The sequence below is a fragment of the Papio anubis genome, chromosome 4, assembly GCF_008728515.1.
Source record: "Papio anubis isolate 15944 chromosome 4, Panubis1.0, whole genome shotgun sequence".
Lineage (NCBI taxonomy): Eukaryota > Metazoa > Chordata > Mammalia > Primates > Cercopithecidae > Papio > Papio anubis.
Genome location: NC_044979.1, coordinates 119,644,767 through 119,666,179, shown reverse-complemented (window position 1 = coordinate 119,666,179; position 21,413 = coordinate 119,644,767). Strand labels below are relative to the sequence as shown.

At 41.3% G+C, this 21,413-nt stretch overlaps 1 protein-coding gene and 1 long non-coding RNA gene across 3 annotated transcripts in view; one reads left to right on the top strand and one right to left on the bottom strand.

Annotated features, from left to right (window-relative positions):
• Nucleotides 1-21,413, bottom strand: part of VWC2 (von Willebrand factor C domain containing 2) — a 149,328-nt gene that overhangs the window by 50,152 nt on the left and 77,763 nt on the right. The window lies entirely within an intron of this gene.
• LOC108584991 lies at nt 14,387-16,205 on the top strand. Its single transcript, XR_001900736.3, has 2 exons — nt 14,387-15,183; nt 15,560-16,205. It is a non-coding gene; the product is annotated as an uncharacterized LOC108584991 (long non-coding RNA).

Sequence of the window (21,413 nt, the reverse complement as noted above, 5' to 3'; positions counted from 1 at the left end):
GTATTTCTAGTCTCCCCTCAAAGAAAAAGAAGTTGTTGTGTGCTTTAACTGCCCTCTTTTTTTCTGAGACTGAGTCTCGCTTTGTCGCCCAGGCTGGAGTGCGGTGGCGCGATCTCAGCTCCCTGCAAGCTCTGCCTCCCGGGTTCATGCCATTCTCCTGCCTCAGCCTCCCTAGTAGCTGGGACTACAGGCGCCTGTCACCACACCTGGCTAATTTTTTTGTATATTTAGTAGAGACAGGGTTTCACCATGTTAGCCAGCATGGTCTCGATCTCCTGACCTTGTGATCCACCCGCCTCAGCCTCCCATAGTGCTGGGATTACAGGCATGAGCCACCGCGCCTGGCCTTAACTGCCTTTTAAACATCCTTGCTAACTCTCAAGTAATGGTTAGCCATTCTTTTTCTTTGAAAGGTGATTCTGAGCACATACAAAACCTATGTTCCTTCTATTCTCATTTTTAGACTAACACTTACTTAGATTTACCATAATATTTTACTTTTTTTCATTCTCTTTGCTTCTGGCTTAGAGTTCTGTACCCCTTGGAATCCTCTTGCCTCTCCGCCTTCTCCTTCTGTTCTGTGCTGGGATAGTAAGGATGGTGGAAGAGTCAGGGAGAGTCTTCAGGCTTCTGGCAGCATCTGCCCAGGGATGCCCAGCTTAAATCAGAGGGAGCAGGAAGAGAGGCATGACACTTTCAGCCATCTGTGCACCCAGCCCCCAGGCTCCGGGCCGTATGTACCTTTCTCTTTCTGGGTTCTACAGAGGACTCAGCTCCTGTCTCTGTGGGATGGCATCCGCTGAGCCGATAAACTCCATCGACTACAACGGCCCGACTCCCAGGCATCTGTAAATCACTGTTTTGTTCTTTTTGGTTTTACCTACCATTGCTTTCTGGATGAAAAAGGTATTTTTGTTGGTAAGGTGCATCTTCAGTATTAAAATGTCTTAGTTCTTGTAAACTTAATAATATCTTTATCTTTATTCTTAAATGAAAATGGGTAACTACAGAAATCTAGATCATCATTATTTTCTCTCAGGACTTCTAACTATTTTAAATACTCATTGCCTTTCCATGCCCATTATTATTGTTGAGAGAAAAGCTATTGTTACTTTGATTGCTGGTGTTTTCTAGAAACCTGCCTTTCCATATGGACATTTTCAAGAATTTCTCCTCCAGCTTCACTGTGATGTGGCTGAGTGTGAGTCACCATTTCTGTCATTGTTCCCGGCACATCTAACTTGACACTTGGTGGACATGTTAAATCCAAGACCTTTCATGTTTTCACTTTTTTCTCAAAATTCCTCAGTCACTGTCTCTTCAACAGTAGCCCATCTGTCTCTCCACCTCCACCCCCAGCCATGCCACTAATTCTCTCTTTAATTGTGACCTATCGACTGGATTTTTAGTTTCAACGACCAAATATTTTTCACTTTTTGGGATTTTTTAACTGCTTTCCACATGTTAACTACCTGTTTCTGTTTCATAGTCTACTGTTCTTTAAATAAGTATTATTCCTCTACTTAGTTTTGTTTAGTTTATTAATTTTTTTTTATATATTACTTTATCATTCTCTCTTGTCTCCGCTTATTCTTCCTGCCCTCCCTCTCTCTCTCGGTGTGTGTGTGTGTTTATATACACACATATATACATAATATATATGCACATATGTATGTGTTTGACTGGGTGTATAATTTCCCTTAAATCTAATTACAAAATGCATGCTGTTTTCCAAGGACAGTATTTTTAAAATAAACCATTGATTTGTTTTGATTTTTTTCCTTACCTGATCTAAATCCCCTGCCCAACATTTGCACAGAACAACAGTATCATCCCATTATGTTTCCTTCCATGACATTCCATTCTCATATCACATGAATAAAAAAAATCTAAATCCCCTGCCCAACATTTACATAGAACAACAGTATCATCCTAGTATATTTCCTTCCATGACATTCCATTCTCATATCACAATGAATAAAAACACATAGAAGTTTCTGTTTTTCTCAATTCTTCTTGTAGGAAAAATGAGATACTAATCAACTTTTCTGCCATTTGTTTTTCTGCTTAAAGACACATTATGGAAACCCCACCAAGCCAACTCATCTATAACGAAGTCACTGCTTTTAGTCACTGTGTATTAGCTCATGAATGTATATTGTATATTTCATTCAGCCATTTCATTACTGATGAGTATTCACCACAATTTCATATTTTGTTCTTATTAAAAGCAATGTTATAATAAAGAAAACCATGGGACATACCTTCATGCACAGGGGTTTTAATTGCACAGTGCTTCAGGGAATCAGACTTGGATTGAAAGGTCCATGAAATTTAAGTTTTAGGCAAAAATACCCAATTGTTTACACAGAAGGCTGTAAGAAGCTTCATTAAGATACCAACAATAGATATTATTATTCATTTTTATTTTTACCACTTGAATTTTGCTATAAATTGATATCTTATTCCTTTATCACCTTATGTATTTATGAAATACTACTTTGAAGTCCTTCTTGGATGGCTCCATTAGCTCTCCATTCTTAGGGTTGAATTCTCCAATTTACTGGTTCTGTGGAATGCTTTTCATGGTTTTGCATTTTTCAGCATCTTTTATCGTTTTGATTATCAATTCATTTTGCAAAGGGGTCTTCTTCTAAGAGAGTTTAACATATATCCTGGAGCAGTTCCATAGTTGTTTTGCCTGGGTTCTATGGAGTTCACCTGTTATTAATAGGTTTTGTTGATGGTTTCTCGAACTGGAATTCTCCCACAAAGATCAGTATAAATGAGGTGCACAGTCTATATTCCTTCTTTGTGTATGACTCTTTTTCCAATCATGCATTATCATGCAGGTTGCATTTTCAGCAGTGTGGATTAGTGAGGAGAAACTTTGTTGTCTACTCATGATAATGTCATGGTTTCCCAACTCTTGTTTCAGAAGAGGAGCCCTTTTTGGACTTCCTGCTGCACATGTGAACTATAGCCTCAGTTTCCCTGTGCAAGTGTGAAAATCCTCGTAAGGCATGCCCTGTATTCAGCTGTGTAAGTGCCAGTCACTACTCCCCCTTACCTCTTAAAATGTTTAGTTTCAAATACAGAAAAAGTTGCAAATCTTGCATGTTGGTAAAATCTACATATCTATACACTCATGCATCTACCACTCCAATCATAATATAGAAAATTTTTATTTTTCTGAGACTGAGTCTCGCTCTGTCACCCAGGCTGGAGTGCAGTGGCGCGATCTCCGCTTTCTGCAAGCTCCGCCTCCCAGGTTCATGCCATTCTCCTGCCTCAGCCTCCCTAGTAGCTGGGACTAGCCCGCCACCACGCTTGGCTAATTTTTTGTATTTTTAGTAGAGATGGGGTTTCACCATGTTAGCCAGGATGGTCTCTATCAGCTAACCTCGTGATCCACCTGCCTCAGCCTCCCAAACTGCTGGGATTACAGGCGTGAGCCACGGCGCCCAGTGAAAATTTTTTCACTCCACGTTTCCTTGTGTCCCTTCCCAATCGGTACTACACTTCTGTCTTCTACCACCATAGATCAGTTTTCTTGTTCTTGAACTTCAACTAGACAGAATCATATAGTATACACTCTTTTGTTCCAGGGTTCTTTTATTCAACATAATGTTTTGAGACCACTATATCTTCTATATATCGAGTAGTCATTCCTTTTGGCATCTGCTGTATGAATAGGACACAGTTTGTTAATCCATTCTTTTCTGAATGGGTACCTAGGAAGCATCCCATTTTTGATTACTATGAGAAAACATATATGTACATTTTATAAATGTAGTTTGGTGGCCATGCACATCCTGTCCTCTTGGGTGTATCTACAGGTAGAATTGCTGGTCATAGTGTAGACCTAGATTTAAGTTTGTCACATCAACTTACAAGAAGTCCATGGCTTTACATCCTTGCCATTCCTTGCTATTGGCAGGTTTCTTAATTTTAACTATTCTGGTGACAAACAGATCCTTTTTTAGGACTTTTTAAATTCCTTAGCCAAAAGATCAAAATAAGGATTTCAATCTTTGCAAAACGATCAATATAAAAATATAAAACATATAAAGCTTAGAAATATCATGATACAGCAACCATAGCAGCTACTTTTGTAATATACAAGATAATTCTTTTTTCCTACATCCAATTTGCTACCCTAGTGTAGGCTTTGATTTGGTAAAATCGTTGCTTTGTTTGAAACAGTCCTTCCTCCCCTTCTCCTCCTGGCCAGATGAACCCACCCTTTCAGACCTTGTTCAGTGTTACTTCCTCTAATATTCTTCCCCAGATTCCTGAATGGAGGAATTATTTCCTCCATTCACTGTGTATTTTGCTAAGGCTTAATTTATAACAATTATCTAACGGAATTATAGTCAATGTCTGCCTCTTCTCCCAAGCTGTAGGATACCATGTTTTATTCATATTTGTGCCCTCAACCTTACTGTAGTGTTTAAGCACATAGCTAGTGTTCCATGAATATTTATGGGGAAAAAAAAAGAAAGTGTAAATGTTTCCTCACTTGTATGGGTTTCAAAAATTCCCTACAACTCAGAAAGATAAACAACTAATATTTTCTTAATTCATAGCTTATTCCTTCGGAAACTACTCTGGAAAACCATACATATATTTGAGAAAATATGTATGGGAAAACTTCTTTCCTATATATAACTATTTTTAAAGATCTCCCAGGCCAGGCACAGTGGCTCATGCCTGTAATCCCAGCACTTTGGGAGGCTGAGGCAGGTGGATCACTTGAGGTTAGGAGTTCAAGACCAGCCTAGCCAACATGGTGAAACCCCGTCTCTACAAAAATACAAAAAAATTAGCCCAGCATGGTGGTACACGCCTGTAATCGCAGCTACTCGGGAGGCTGAGGCAGGAGAATCACTTGAACCCAGGAGGCGGCGGCTGCAGTGAGCCGAGATCGTGCCATTGCATTTCAGCCTAGGTGACAGAGCAAGACTTCATCTAAAAAAAAAAAAAAAATTCTCCCTACATGAGATCATTACACTTAAATGTTGCAAATTAATGCTTAGAAAAATTAAACATACATGTAGAACTATATGATGAAAATCCACATATGGGAACATTTTTAGGTACTTTTTAAAAAATTCTATGTGATTTAGATGTTTTTATAAAATACAGTACATATACTCCCCAAGTAGACATGGTGGCTCTGAATTAGATATGCTTCATCTCACAAATACTATAAATGTTATCATCACTGATTTATGATCAAGGAAATGAACCATCAATTAATATTTTGAAATATCTACAAAATTGACTTGGCAAAAGAGGTCTAAAGCAAGTCTCGGCTTTAAAAGAAGCAGCGTATATCTCCTATTAATGAAACCTAAATTATTCCAAGCTCTTGGGAAACAGCACCTATTAATGTTACACAAAAACACCAAAATACAGTCATTGTAGGGTGAATGAATCATTCACTTGGGTTTTCCTCATTTATAATGTAATTTTCCTTGGCCGGGCGCAGTGGCTTATGCTTGTAATCCCAGCACTTTGGGAGGCCAAGGCGGGTGGATCATTTGAGGTTGGGAGTTTGAAACCAGCCTGGCCAATATGGTGAAACCCCATCTCTACTAAAAATACAAAAATTAGTCAGGTATAGTGGTATGCACCTGTAATCCCAGCTACTTGGTAGGCTTAGACAGGAGAATTGCTTGAACCTGGGAGGTAGAGGTTGCAGTGAGCCGATACCGCACCATTGCACTCCAGCAGGGGCAACAGAGCAAGACTCCACCTGAAAAAATAAAATAAAAAATAGAAAATAATGTAACTTTCCTTAAATAAAAGGCTGCTGCAGGCAGCCCCAAGAGATACCAGCAGATCTGCTGCTGTTTCTACTTTTGTAGCCATGTAGTGGGATCATGGCTGACTGACAGGTGAGCCTTAGGGCCAGAATTCTCCTGTCTCTTCAGCCAGGGCCTCGCAGGTGCCAGAGTTCATAAGGACAAGTGCCTCAGATGTCTCCTGTGCCTCCAGCACCACACAGCACCTGTGTCCTCTATATAGCCTTTAGTTACTTGTTCAGTCTTTTATTTTTAACAGAACAAGAAGACTATGTCAGCACATGAGACATACTCTGTTTGGTATGGTGCATCCTTTCTTAACATTTTCCTTCGCTTGGGAGGCCCACCTCCGCCTCTCCGTTGATCTGTACTCCTTCCCTTACTTCATCCTCCAGGTCTGTCCTCTCTGTGTTGGGGAGCAGCTGCTGACACTGAATATGTAAATGTAAGGATGGCCTTTCTGGGTTTCTCATGCTTCTTCCTTTCTGGCAATCTTCAGGAATGAAAAAATCTTTAAGTATATTTTTAGTGATAGTTTGGTCAATATCATATTCCTATGGGATTGTTAAGGGATGTGGACAAGGTTTCGATCTCTTTAGATGAAGTTGACTGAAAGGGAAAGGCCTTCCTCACAGGCTAGTCTGTGTGTGTTGTTCTCTCCAGAGGCTCCCCACATAGCTGCAGGACCCCCAGGGAGACATTTGGCTATTTACATTTCTTGAGCCATCTGTCTCTCTAACAGGGGTTGCAAAGATAATGTAATCAGTCCTGGATTATCCCTGCTGTAGTTAAAAGTTTCACTTATGATTTTGCTTCTAGCAAGAAGAGGACACAGATGGGCTTCTGGGTCTGTGCGTCCTCAGAAAAAGGTGGCTTTGCTGCGCTGCTGCTCCACTGGAGCCATTTCAGGCATGTTTCTGCCTCAGGCATGCCTTGGGCTGTCTGATTTGAAAGGAAGCAAATGTAGATCCAATTCAACAAATACAGGAACCTGAATGCCATAAAAGGAAGCTGCGCTTCGTGTAGAATTCCAGCCCATCCAGCTGTGGACCATCATCCTCTGAAGCAGATGCTTGAGTGTTTCTGCCCCCTTCTAGCAATGCACCACAATTCTGCAAATGAGGGACCTGTGATAGATGTCAAAACTGACCACCCTTTGTAATGGGATGTTGCATTTCATTCCATCGAGAAGAAGGCTGTCTTCCTTCTTTTCCAAGTCACATGGGCAAGCCTGAACTCAAAAGATTCAGGGCTTGCCCCTGTGACCTGCTTTGATCAACGGATGCTTAGCAAATGTAATGCAAGCAGAGGCTTGCAAAGGGCTTGCCTGCAGGGGCTGGCTCACTACTGCGCTCGCAAGCCTGAGACCACCACAGGAGAGCCCTAAGCGAGCCTGTGGCATTAGTTTCAGGATAGAGTATAAGGCAGGGGTTAGAAAAGCAATGAGGGAAGAACGCCAGTCAGGACAGGAAAAGTGGCAACCAGCTAAGTTAGGCCATAGCAAGATACCTGGCACAGCAGACAGCCGGAGGACCTTGAAAAATACATACCCAATGAACACATCTGGCGAAGGGTCTGTTGGTTCTCCCAGCTGTGTCTGAATAGATAAGCAAGTGAGAAACAATCCGAAGAAGGAATTGTTTGGCTTAGAAGCAGAATTTAGAGGTGATATGAAAGAGCCAGGACTTGCCGGATGGAAGAATGAAACCGTTTCACATTTCTAATCTCTCCACCGGCAAAAGAGTCTCAAAGGAAGGAAGAAAATTTAAAAAAAGAAAAAATAATAAAAGCAAGGTATGGCTGTAAAAGTCTTTTATTAAACCTAAGCAATTTAAGCTGGTGCGGAGTAGACTCTCTCAACTGGACAAGTGGGCTTGTAAGAATCTTAAGGATATTGTTCCACTGAAACATGAAACGTTCCCCAAAGTAGAGAGACATCCAGACTTTGAGACTGAGGTTGACTAGAATGAGCATTCTGGGTGCTGGGATGGCATTGGTATATCTTGCAAGGTGCAGGTGGGTGGATCAGGAGGCTGACTTGTTGCCATAATAGACCCCTGTGTTTGGGTCTGCTCTTCTGAAGGCATGCCCTTAGGTGTGACTTTCACTCACTTGACATGTGACTTGCTTTGGACAATGGGACTGCAGCCAGTGATATACAGAGTCTCAAAAATACTTGCATATTGGAGTTTGCCCTCTCTTGATGCTTTTTGGAGTCCTAGGCCCACTATGTGAAGGATAATGAGTTAGCTTATGGGAGGATGAGGAACCACATCGCCAGAGGCCACACCTGCCCAGCCATCTCGGCCACTTAAGAAACAAGAGCTAAATAAAACAATTGTTACTTGAAGCCACTACGTTTTGTTGTTGGTTGTACAGCCAAAGCTAACTGATTCAGTGCTCATGTTACTCCCATTTTTCAGCTGGGAAAACTGAGGGTTACGTGCTTCAGTAAATTATCAAAGATTATAAAATGGATAGGAAAGAATCTATTACTTGATCCAAGGTACTCAGATTTCAGGTACCAACTCTTTCATCACTATTCCTCAAGAAGCTTTTGCCTTTCTCTCCTACCCCACGGACCACACTAACAACTGAACTGCACATTCTCTTCTTCCTTTTCCTGAACCGGCATATTCTTATAAAAGCAATATACAAAATCAATCACATCTCTACATGGCAAATTTCAGCGAGAAAACATGACAGAAAAATATTCCATTTAGAATTCTTTACAAAAAATAAGACCTTTAAGAATCAATACAGAGGAATATCAGCAAACTGAGAGTAGGCAGCTCTACCCTCCCGTTCTCCCCACAGGAGCACTGAAAAACAAGCAGGAACTGTCAGAATCAGCTTCGTTAGAAACGTGGAAAATAGTCAAAGGTTTACAGCAGCAAAGCAAACACTGAATCACGAACAAGGCAACTTAAAAATGGCAGGAAAGCTTTGAGGCAGTCTTGTTTATCCTTGCTTCACCCTCCCCTGCTCAGCAGCAGTCTTCATTCCCATGCTGGGAACTTGGTCCTGGGTTCGGGAGGGAGCAGACAGCATTCATAAATTATTGTGCATGTCTGTTCGAAACTGTCTGGAGCTACTTGAAAGACCAACAGAAGATGCAGGCCTCTGTTTCGCCTAACTCAGAAGCCATTTGGGACGGAAAAGCAGTAGATGGTGCTCGAAAACACTGTAAGGCAGACAATAACCTGCACCACCCACCCAGGCCAAAAGACAACTGCTGAGACATGCAGAGGCCTACTAGAGTGAGGAAGAGCCCAGAAAGAGCTTCCCTGGGATATTCGGGCATTCAAAAGCACCCATGTATTTGGAGGAATCTAGAACACCATGCACACGCCCAAGGTGAGATGCATGACCAGAAAAAATCTGAGAAGATCTTAAGCTTCCATCCCAGATGGATTCCGAGGCTCCCGGGAAATCCATTTAAGGGCTGAAGGAAGGTCCCAGCACAAAAGCATTCTGCGGAGACTACAAGAGGTTCTCCTATCTTCTCCTCCTTCCTTCTTTGTCTTCTTTCTCGTCTTCTTCTCTTTCCCTTCATATTCAAGGAAACTTTCGGAAAAAGCTAACTGAACAATATCTAAGGAACAGAGACTTCAGTGACACCGATGGTAAGGAGTACAGTCTGAAAAATAGTTAAGAAAAGTCGCAAAACAGACAAACAACCATAGCCTGCAACAACAACAACAAAAACGGGAGTCTGGTTTCCAATTTTATCACATTATAATAAACAATATATGATTTTTGAAAAAATAAAGGAAAAATATTTTAAAACAAAGTAAAGGAAAAATATTTTAAAACAACATGCCAAAATTTACAGAAAAAACAGTGCTAAAAGGGAAATTTATGGCTATGAATGCTTATATTATAAAACATAAAAGGATCTCGAATCAATAATCTAACTTTACACCTAAAAGAATGAGTAAAAAGAGAGCACACTAAACCCAAGGTTAGCAGGAGGAAGAAAATAATAAAGATTAGCACAGGGTAAACAAAATAGAGAACAGAAAAGCAGACCAGGCGCAGTGGCTCACGTCTCTAATCTCAGCAGTTTGGGAGGCTGAGGTGGGCGGATGGCTTGAGCTCAGGAGTTAAAGACCAGACTAGGCAACATGGCAAGACCCCTTCTCTACAAAAAATACAAAATTTATCTGGGCATGGTGGTGCACACCTGTAGTCCCAGCTACTTGGGAGGCTGAGGCAGGAGGATTGCTTGAGCCCAGGAGGTGGAGGTTGCAGTGAGCCGAGATCATGCCATGCACTCCAGCCTGGGTGACAGAGTGAGATCTTGTCTCAAAAAAGAAAAAAAAAAAAAAGAAAGAGAATCAATAAAGCCAAATTTGGTGCTTTATGAAGATCAACAAAACTGACAAATCTTTAGCTAGAGTGGCAAAGATAAAAAGAGAGAAGATACAAATGACTAAAATCAGGAATGCAAGCGGGAACTCACAGAAACAGAAAGGATGGTAAAGGATTGCTGTGAACAAATGTACTCCAACAAATTAGACAACCTAGGTGAAATGGACAAATTCCTAGAAACACACAAACTACCTAAGCTGACTCAAAAAGAAGAAAAATAACAAAACACCTATAACAAGTGAAGCTATTGAATCCGTAATCCAAAACCTCTCAGCAAATAAAGGTTCAGGACCAGATGGCTTCACTGGTGAATTTTATCAGACATGTAACAAACAATTAGCACAAATCCTTCTCAAACTCTTCCATATGATAGAAGAGGAAGGAATACATCCTACCTCACTGTAAGAGGCCAGCATTACCTTGATACCAAAGCCAGATCAAGATATCACAAGAAAAGTATAGGTAAATATCTCTAATGAGACAGATAAAAAAATCCTCAATGAAACAGTAGCAAAGTGAATTCAACAGCACATTAAAAGGATTATACATCATGACCAAATGGGATTTATTCCTTGAATGTAAGGGTGATTCAACCTACAAAAATTAATGGACATAATACAACACATTAACAGAATGAAGAATGAAAAAAAAAACCAAACAGCTCATCGTCATCTCAATTGATGCAGATAAAGCATTTAACAAAATCCAATGCTCTATTATAATGGGGGAAAAAAAAACACATCAAAGCAGGAAGAGAAGGGAACCTCCTCATCATAAAGTCTTTTACGGAAAACCTACAGCTAACATTTTACTCAGTGGTGAAATAATGAAAGTTTTCCCCCTAAAATAGGAACAAGACAAGGATTTCCAATTTCACCACTGCTATTCAACATTGTATTGGAAGTTCTAGCCAGAACAACTAGGCAAAGAAAATAAAAGCAACCAAATTGGAAAGGAAGAAATAAAACTATCTCTATTCACAGTTAGTATGATCCTGTCTGTAGAAAACCTCAAAGAATTCACGAGAAGGATACTAGGGCTAATAACTGAACTCATAAAACTTGCATGTTACAAGATTGCACAAGAAATGGCCGTTTTTCTATATACTGGCAATGAATAATCTGAAAAGAAATTTAAGAGAGCAATTCTATCTAGATAGTATCTAAAATAATAAAATAGTAATAAATTTAATTGAGGTAAAAAGACTTGTGCATTAAAAACTATAAAACATTGCTTAAAGAAATTAAAGAAAACACAAATAAATGAAAAGATATCCCATGTTCATGGCTTGGAAGACTTAATATTGTCAGGATGGCAGTACGTGCCAAAGCAATCTACAGAGTCAATACAATCCCTTCCAAAATTCCAACAAACATTTTTTACAGAAATGGAAAATCCTATCCTAAAATTCATATGGAATTGCACAGGTCCCTGGATAACCATAATAATCTTTTAAAAGGTAAAAATACACACAATTCCCAATTTACCACCAAGTTACCATAATCAAAACAGTGTGGTACTGGCATAAGGACAGACATATAAACAATAGAATAAAATTCAGAGTCCAAAAATAAACCCCGACATCTGTGGCCAACTGATTTTTGACAAGTGTGCCAAGTCTATTCAGTGAAGAAAAGATTAGCCTTTGCAAGAAATGGTGCTGGGACAACTAGAAAGCCATGTGCAAAAGAATGAAGTTGGTCCCCTACCTCATACAAAAATTAACTCAAAATTGGCCTGTGGCCTAAATACAATATCTAAAAATCATAAAACTCTTAAAAGAAAACAAAGGTTTAAATCTTTCTTACCCAGAATTTGGCAGCAGATTCTTAGAAGTGACACCAAAACATGAACAACAGAAGAAAAAATAGATGAACTGGATTTCATTAAAATTAAAAACTCGCCCGCATAATAGGATATTTTATCAAGACAGTGAAGAGACAACAAACAGAATGGAAGCAAATAGTTGCAAGTCATATATTTGATAAGGGCTTAATAATATTCAAAATATAAAAAAGTGTTAAAACTCAACAACAAAAAGACAAGCTACTCAATAAAATGAGTTGAACTGTCATTTCTCCGAAAATAATGGCCAATAAGCACATGAAAAAAGGCTCAATGTCATTACTCATTAGGAAAATCCAAATCCAAACCACAATATGGTTCCATTTTACATGTACTAAGATGGTTGTAGTAAAAACAAAGCCAAAAAAAAAAAAAATAATAACAACTGTTGGCGAGGACGTGGAGAAATTGTAACGCTTATAAATGGAAAACCTGTCCATTGCTGTGCAGTCACCATGATAAAGGGTGGTGGGTTCTCAAAACGTTAAAACAGAGTTACTTTCTTAGTTCACTAGAGCTACCATTTAAAATACCATGGACTGGGTTGCTTAAATAATAGAAATGTATTTTCTCATGGTTCTGAAGTCAGAAAGTCCAAGGTCAAGGTGTTGGCAGGTTTGGTTTCTGCTGAGGCCTCTCCCCTTGGCTTGCAGATGGCCACCTTCCTTCTGTGGCCTCACATGGTCTTTTCTCTGTGCACACATCCTTGGTGTCTCTTCCTCTTATAGGGAGATCGGCCCTATTAGATTAAGGCCTCACCCTTATGACCTAATTTAACTTAATTACATCTTTAATGGCTCTATCTACAAATATAGAAACATTGAAAGTTAGGGCTTCAACATATAAATTCTGGGGGAAATAATTCTGTCCCTAACAGTTACTATATGCCCTAGCAATTCCACTCTTAGGTATACAATAGTCAAAGGAATTCAAAGCCAGGCTGAAACAGATACTTGTATGCCAATGTTCACTGCAGCATTATTCACAGTGGCCACACAGATAGGAGCAACCCAAGTGTCTATCAACAGATGAATGGAGCAACAAATCACAGTATATACATACAATAGAGTATTACTCAGCCACAGAAAGGAATGAAGCACTAATCCATGCTACCTTGACCTTGGACTTTCTGACTTCAGAACCATGAGAAAATACATTTCTATTATTTAAGCAACCCAGTCCGTGGTATTTTAAATGGTAGCTCTAGTGAACTAAGAAAGTAACTCTGTTTTAACGTTTTGAGGACCCATCACCCTTTATCATGGTGACTGCACAGTTTTACATTTCCACCAGCAATGGATTAAGTGAAATAAGCCAGACACAAAAGGACAAATATTGAAAGAGTCTACTCATGTGAAATAACTAGAATAAGTAAATTTTTAGAGACATAAATTAGATTCAAATTTACCCTGAGCCTGAAGTAGAGAGGAATGAGGAGGTATCACTTAACAGACAGAGGGTTTCAGTTTGGAATGATGAAAAAGTTTTGGAAATAGTGGTGATGACTGCACAACCTCATGAATGTACAATGCCACTGGATTGAACAGTTAAAATATATTAAAATGGCAATTTTTGTCATTTTTTAACACAATTTTAAAAAACTTAAGAAAATAACAAAAGTGGCAAAAAACTATGGATAAAATTATGAAACTTTAAAGAAGCCCTTAAAGAGTACCTAATTAAATGGACATACATGTATATAAATATAAGCGTATATTTATATACAAGTGAATATTATATAAATAATGTTTATTTATTTGTATCTAGATAGAAAAACTCCTTTAGGCAAAGTTCTTAATTTTCCCTGTGTTGATTCATACGTCAATGCAATTGTGATTAAAACCTCAACAGAGTGTGTGTGTGTGCGCGCGCGCACGCAGGCGCACGCATGTGCGCTCTAAGACACATCAAGTACATCTGTAGGGAGAAATAGATGGAGAAAACAGTCAAGATCATTCTGAGGAAAACTGACTCGCCCACAGATTGGCAACACATAGTATAAATCTATAGCACTTAAGAAAGCAGAGTATTTGAATGCAATAGGCAAATACACCTGTGTAACAGAATGGAAAGCCCAGACGTCAACGCACACATATGTAAAAGTAGCCACATGACAGAGGCTGTACTGACGGTCCCATTGTTGAGGCTGAGATAAGTGGTTATCCACATGAAGTACAACAAGGAAAAAATTAGATTTCCCACCTCACACCACACACAAAAATCAATCTCATCTCCATTAAAGTTTAAATGCAATAAGCAAAATTTAAAGAATTCCAAACTTTAAGGAGGATATATATGAGAACAGCCTTGTTACCTTAAGGAGGATAAGATTTTAAAAACCAGACTTAAAATGAAAAACCATAAAAGATAATTTAGAGACTTTAATTCCATCAAAAGATACCACAAAGGAATTGAAAAGAAGAACCCCCCAAATGGTAACTCAAGATATCTGCAATATATAAAACCCTTAAAGAAGATTTTAAAAACTCCTAAAGGTATTATAATTTTGGTGTTGCTGAGTAACGCTGAAGACACACACGCCCCATGAGTGAAATTCTCCTCTAAGGTATGATTCCTAATGCTTCCTAAATAAGTATGTGCCCATATGGGCCACAATGTAGAACAAGATGTGTCACTAGTAGCACCTGCAGTTGCTAAAAACCATCAGATAGCAACACCAATGTCTAGCAAGCACAATGGTTGAATATATCCTGACATATTCTGATAAACTCTGTGGGGCCATGAAATAAATATACCTTCAACCTTTGTCAGTGTGGATGAATCTCTGGAAGAGAATACTAAGGAAACAAGGTAAGGTTTTAAATAATTTCCACAATGGGATTCCATTTGTATGAATTTTATAAACAAAAAAAAATAAGTAACATTTAAAAACTATCTACATAAGTAACAAAACTGAAGGTAAATGCATAATCTCGCATTGTGTTCCCTTTCTTATGTATGGCTTTCATTGACACGAGGTTACAGGGGAGCTCCACAAGCCTAAGAAAAAGAAATCAGGGTGATGTTCTGGGGAAGCCTGTGTGGTCTCATCTCTGATGTATCATCATCAGTAGACCTGTGGAAACACCAAACTTAGCTCAGATGCCCTCACCACCTTTTTCAGACCCACGATTGAAAATCATAGGCAAAGAAGGTAAGGAAATGGAAGCCCTGCTTCACTTTTTATGGATTTATACCCAGAAGTGAGACTGCAGAATTGTATGGTGGCTCTGTTTTTAACTTGTTGAGAAATCTCCATACTGTTTTTGACAAGGACTACACCATTTTGCATTTCCACCAAGAGTCACAAGGGTTCTAATTTCCCCATATCCTCACCAATACTTGTTTACTTTTGATTTTTGTTAACAGCCATTTTGACAATTATGAGGTAATGTATCATGGAGGTTTTAATTTGCGTTTCCCTGATGATTAGCAATGTTGAACACTTTTTCTTCTACCTGTTGGCTATCTGTATGTCTTCTTTGAAGATATCTACACTCCCATATTAATTGCAGCACTATTCACAATAGGTAAGATACGGAAACAACTCAAGTGCCCCTGGACAGATGAATGAATGAAGAAAATGTGCTATATGCCTACGTTGGAATATTCGGTCTTAAAAAAGAAGGAAATCCTGCCATTTGTGAAAACACAGAGGAACCTTGAGGACATTATGCTTAGTGGAAAAAGCCAGTCACAGAAGAACAAATACTGCATGATTCCATTTATATGAAGTCTCTAGAGGAGTCAAACTCATAGAACCAGAGCTGAACCAGAGAGGAGAATGGTGGTTGCCAGGGGTTGGGGGCAGGGGCAAATGAAAGTTGTTGAATGGGTATAAAGTTTCAGTTATGCAAGATAAGTTCTAGAGATCTGCAGCACGATACAATGCACATAGTTAACAATATGATATTGAGCACCTGAAAATTTGTTAAGAAGGTAGATAACATGTTACGTGTTCTTACCACAACAACACAAAACAAACAAAACAAAACAAATAAAACCAAAGGGACATCAGATAACTTTTGGAGGTGATGGATATATTAGTTACTTGGACTGTGGTGATGGTAATATGAGTGTATACTTATGTCCAGACTCCCAAATTGTATACACTAATTGTGTGCAGTTTTTTATATACCAATTATACTTCAATAAAGCTGGTGGGGGAAATGGAAATCCTGCTGTATTATTCCATTTTGTGTTGTTATAAAGGGTAATTTTTAAAGAAAATAAGTATATTTGGCTCATGGCCTGCAGCCTGTACAAGAAGCATGGTGCCAACATCTTTTTCTTGTGAACCTCAGGAAGCTCATAATCGTGGCAGAAGGAGAAGGGGGAACCAGCATATCACATGTTGAAAGAGGGAGCAAGAGAGAAAAGGGAGGTGCCAGACTCTCTAAGCAACCATATTTCACTTGAGATAATAGACTGAGAACCCACTCATTACCAAGGGGAGAGCACCAAGCCATTCATGGGGATCCGCCCCCATGACCGGAACACCTCCCACTAGGTCCCACCTCCAACAATATGCACACGTATGTTTATTGCAGCACTATTCACAATAGCAAAGACTTGAATCAACCCAAATGTCCATCAGTGACAGACTGGATTAAGAAAATGTGGCAATACATACACCATGGAATACTGCGCAGCCATAAAAAGGATGAGTTTGTGTCCTTTGTAGGACATGGATGAAGCAACCATCATTCTTAAAGTAAACTTAACACAAGAACAGAAACCAAAACACCCAGAGATGTTCTCACCATAGGTGGGAACTGAACAATGAGATCACTTGGACTGGAAGGGGAACATCACACACCGGGGCCTATCATGGGGAGGGGGGAGGGGGAGGGATTGCATTGGAGTTATACCTGATGTAAAATGACGAGTTGATGGGTGCAGCACACCAACAAGGCACAAGTATACATATGTAACAAACCTGCACGTTATGCACATGTACCCTACAACTTACAGTATAATAATAATAAATAAATTTTAAAAAAAAAAAAAAAAAAAAAGGGATCACATTTCAACATGAGATTCCCAGTTTGGACACACATCCTAACCTTATCACCTGTCTTTATTTGTATGGTCTTATGCATTGCCTCCAGGCAGGGTGGCGTTTCTGGGGACAGAAGGGGACACCAGCCCTGAAAGGCAGCCTTGTACACCTGAACTAAGCAGGGTTTAAGCATTTCTCAAAAGGTTGCAGAAATAACTGAAGGAAACCCTTCCTCACAGCAGCAAACTGTGGGGCTTAGTGTCTCAGTGGGTCTGAAGGAAACATCAGTTTTCTTCCTTCTCTTCCCCACTTCACTCTGTCCCTCTCACCAAATCCCTGGGAATCACGGGGAGCCAGGTGCTCTGGGAATTAATGTGCACCATCAGCCACCGACCCCTGGTTGGTGAGGGCAGCTGGGAGGGCTGGGCTGGCTGCTGGGGAGGCAGGGACCCTGGAGGCCAAGCACTGAGCTGGCCCCTCAGGGGACTCATTTTTGCCTAATTCACACTACTCACCATCTGCCACCACAAGGCCCCCAGAAATTATTTTGGAGAACTGCCACATTCTCCTGCAGCACAGATCAAGAAACCTGTCCTGACTTAAAGGGATGCTACCTAGTTAATGCTTGGCAGGTCTCTAGGTCTCCTCCTCCTCTCTGTCCCTGGAACCTGTCCTCGCTGAGACTTCCTTACCTCTCTCCACGACATCTGTCCTCTTTCACCTGGGAAATACCCAAGGCTTCCTCCTCCCAGCTGGGCTGAGAGTCCTTAAAGCCTACTCCCTGGATGTTAAACTCCCACCCAGAGATGCTGACGAGGTCCCTGTCATGTAAATGTACCACCTAATGCCAGGCAACCTGGTAGTGAATTGAGTCAAAGCTGTCAGTGATCATAAGGAAGATCATGAAACTTCACTAAGAAAGAGACTACACTGCCCATAAACTATGACCCAGTGTTCTCCTCAACCATTGATTGCAAAACATATCCCATTTTCAGAGACATGAAAAAAAGATTTGCCTTTTGGGAACTAAGAAATATGATAATTGCATTAACTATTAAGACTCTAATGTGAGCAAGCCTTTCACATGCACAATCTCATTTATTTCTATCTTCACAGCTGTACCAAGGAAAATATTTATTTTTCTATTTTCAAATATAAAAGCCAAGAACTCCTCATCCCTCTCAAAGAGGCAGGCTAATGCTTCAGTTTGCATTTTCAGGAAGCTTGGCACTCCTCTTATAACCAAAAGCCATATTTGTCAAGCCCTCTAACCTGGACTAGGGTGCACGGCATTGGGCAAGTTACTTAACCTTTTTGAGCTTCGTAATTCTAATCTAAAAATATGGTTGATAACAGCCATCCTGTCCAGGTGTTGTGACACATGCACCAATGTATCTAGAGCGTTTAGCACAATGTGTGGTTCATGCTAAGGATGCAGTAATAAATGACAAGTAGAAAAACAAATGTTTGTAAACATACTTTATGTAAATTCTCTCATTTAATCTCATTATAGGGCTTATAGTCTACTATGATTAAAAAAAAAAAAAAAAAAAAACTTAAGACCTATCTTATCCCACTCTGTCTTTCGAACTGTAAGACACGGGAGGGCAGAGATGGGGTTTGGGTCCCTAATAGGCCCCGATGCCCAGCAGAGCTCCTGGCACAGAGCAGATAGGCTGGCTGCCAGCATCTCTTGAGGCTGAAGGCCAGTCCAGATTTCAGGTGTGACTTCCTAGGCCTGGGGAGGGACAGGAGGTGCCCCCATAGGCAGGTGCTGGGGACCGGCCACAGGTTAAACGAGGCTACAGTCATCCCTGATAGGGTCTGCCATGCAGAACATGCACACTCCACACGGCAGCAAGAGCCTGCAACTTCAACCTGGGATCCAGAGCAAAACCAAGTCCACCCCAGTGACCCCTCCTGTTTGGAGCCCGCAGCCCTGCCCCATAGCCTGGGAGCCTGCCTTCAGCCTGCAGCCAAAGCTGGGCACGCTGCCTTCCTGTGGCCTCTGCTTTTGTCCTTGGTGCGGCTGTTGTTTTTAATGTGTGGGGTGAGGAAGAGGAAAGGGCTCTGGACTGGAGTAGATCTGTGGTGATAAAGGACTGGATTTGTTTGGAGGCCTAACTTCTGCACTCATTCTGGTAGCTACCCAAGTTCACAGAGTGCCCTGGCTTTACAGAAGCGGGTTTCCACCTCCAACTGTAGTTCAAGGAGCCAGGCACTAGATGGAGACGCAGTCCAAGTCATGGCCAAATGTTCCTCACATCTGGGAGTTTGACAGCAGAGGGAGGAACCAGGATTTGGAAGAAGTTGATTAAGACAGAGTCACTTAAATCCCACAGATATTGGTCTGTGGGAGCAAGGCCCGTCCCCCATCCGTCACACCAAGGTGATAGGGTTCTTTCTGAAGAGAGGAGGTGAGACATGACCCTGCACCCGCCCCTCACTCCTCCCACAACATCACTTCTCAAAAAGCCACAGAAACAGGAAAAACCACTAAAGAGCATTGTCCCCAGGTATGATCTTCAGCCCTTCTTCCCCCCAATTTTAGGATAATTATAAAGGTTAGCCTAAAGATGGAAAGAAATTATCTCCCTAAAGGGTTGGGCCATGCACAGATCAGATTTCTAGCAAGTGCAAAACAGTACCGGTCATCTTGTTAAGGAGATGAGTGAACAGGCCAAGGACAATCACCAGCTCATGCCTGGCAGGCCTTTTCTTTGAACCAGAGCCTGCCATGTCATCTGCATGCATGTCTTTGAAGAACACAGCCACAGAGCCATCATGACCCTCTGATGCTCCAGAGTCACGCATCTGGAAAAGGAAGAGCTTTTGAGGCTGGACTTTCAACTCAGGCCATCTTAGTGAGGGTCTAAGATAAGGCAGTGGTCACAGGGCAGAGAGACCAGTGCTGGCCTGATGACCGACTCTTCAGAAAGCAGACACAGGTGGTGCTGGTGCCTGCTGGCCTCTGTCGGGCTCCCAGCATCCGACTGCTCAATATAGTTCTTGGTTTAATCTGGATTAAATCCGGACCCTAGGCTGACAGCAGTGATCTACAGGGGATGAAGATGCCATCTTCACTGCCTAACAGTCCTTAGAACAGGAGTGGGAAGGAGCCCATTGGGCTTTAGAGATCCAGTGTTGTGGGTATGAATGCTCTGTGGGGTCTGGCCATTTTGTAGCAGACTTTTTTTTTTTTGAGAGAGAGTCTTGCTCTGTCACCCAACCCAGGCTGGAGTGCAATGGCATGATCTCAGCTCTCTGCAAACTCTGCCTCCTGGGTTCAAGTGATTCTCCTGCCTCAGCCTCCCAAGTAGCTGGGACTACAGGTTTGTGCCAGCATGCCCAGTTAAGTTTTGTATTTTTAGTAGAGACAGGGTTTCACCATGTTGGCCAGGGTGGTCTCAATCTCCTGACCTCGTGATCCACCCTCCTCGGCCTCCCAAAGTGCTGGGATTACAGGCATGAGCCACCACACCCGGCCTGTAGCAGACTTTTTATTTCAGAGTTGGTCCCAGAGCCTGGACTCTGTTCACTCACACACTGTGACGTGGCACTGTCAGAGCCGCTGGAGCACTTTCAATATAACATTGTGCTAAGTAACTGTCCCCTTTCCTGTGGGCAGACCTCCTTAAGTGTCTGTCTGCTATGAGCCAGGCTCTGGTGCTTAGCACCAGAGTGAGTTGAATGGTGGCCCCCAGAATGTCTGTCCACTGAGAACCCACAAATGAGGCCTTATTTGGAAAAGGATTTTTGCAGATGTAATTAAGAAGGATCTGGAGATGAGATTATCCTGGATTACTCAAGTGGCCCTAAATCCAATGACAAGTGTCGTTATCAGGAAAGGAGAAGACACAGGCACAGAGAAGACCACATCAAGACCGAGGCAGAGCCTGAAGTGAAGCCTCGAAAGCTCAGGATGCCCAGGGTGGCAGGCAGCCACCGGGAGCCAGGAGAGAGGCATGGAAGGGAGCAGCCCTCGGAACCTCCAGAAGAAACTGATTCTGTGGGACCTTGACCTACTTTAGACTTCTGGCCTGCAGAACTGCGGACGAGTAAACTGACATTCTTTAAAGCCACTCAGGGTGTGGGATTTGCTATGGCAGCCCCAGGGAGCTAATGGAGTCTGGTGCCATGATCACTCCATGCAGCCTTCTCCACAGGGAGCCATCCTGAGGTGCGGTGTCCACTATGGCCAGCACAGTGCTTGACCAAGCGTAATGGCGGTACGTGGTTGCTGAGTAAATACACAGAGGTCACCGTAGCCATGATGTAACTGAGAGTTATGCAGTGTGAAGTAATTTGGGGAAAGTCACACAGGTCAGACACTGGAGACTGATACATGAACACAAGTTGTCTGACGCTGGCTTTTTTCCAGA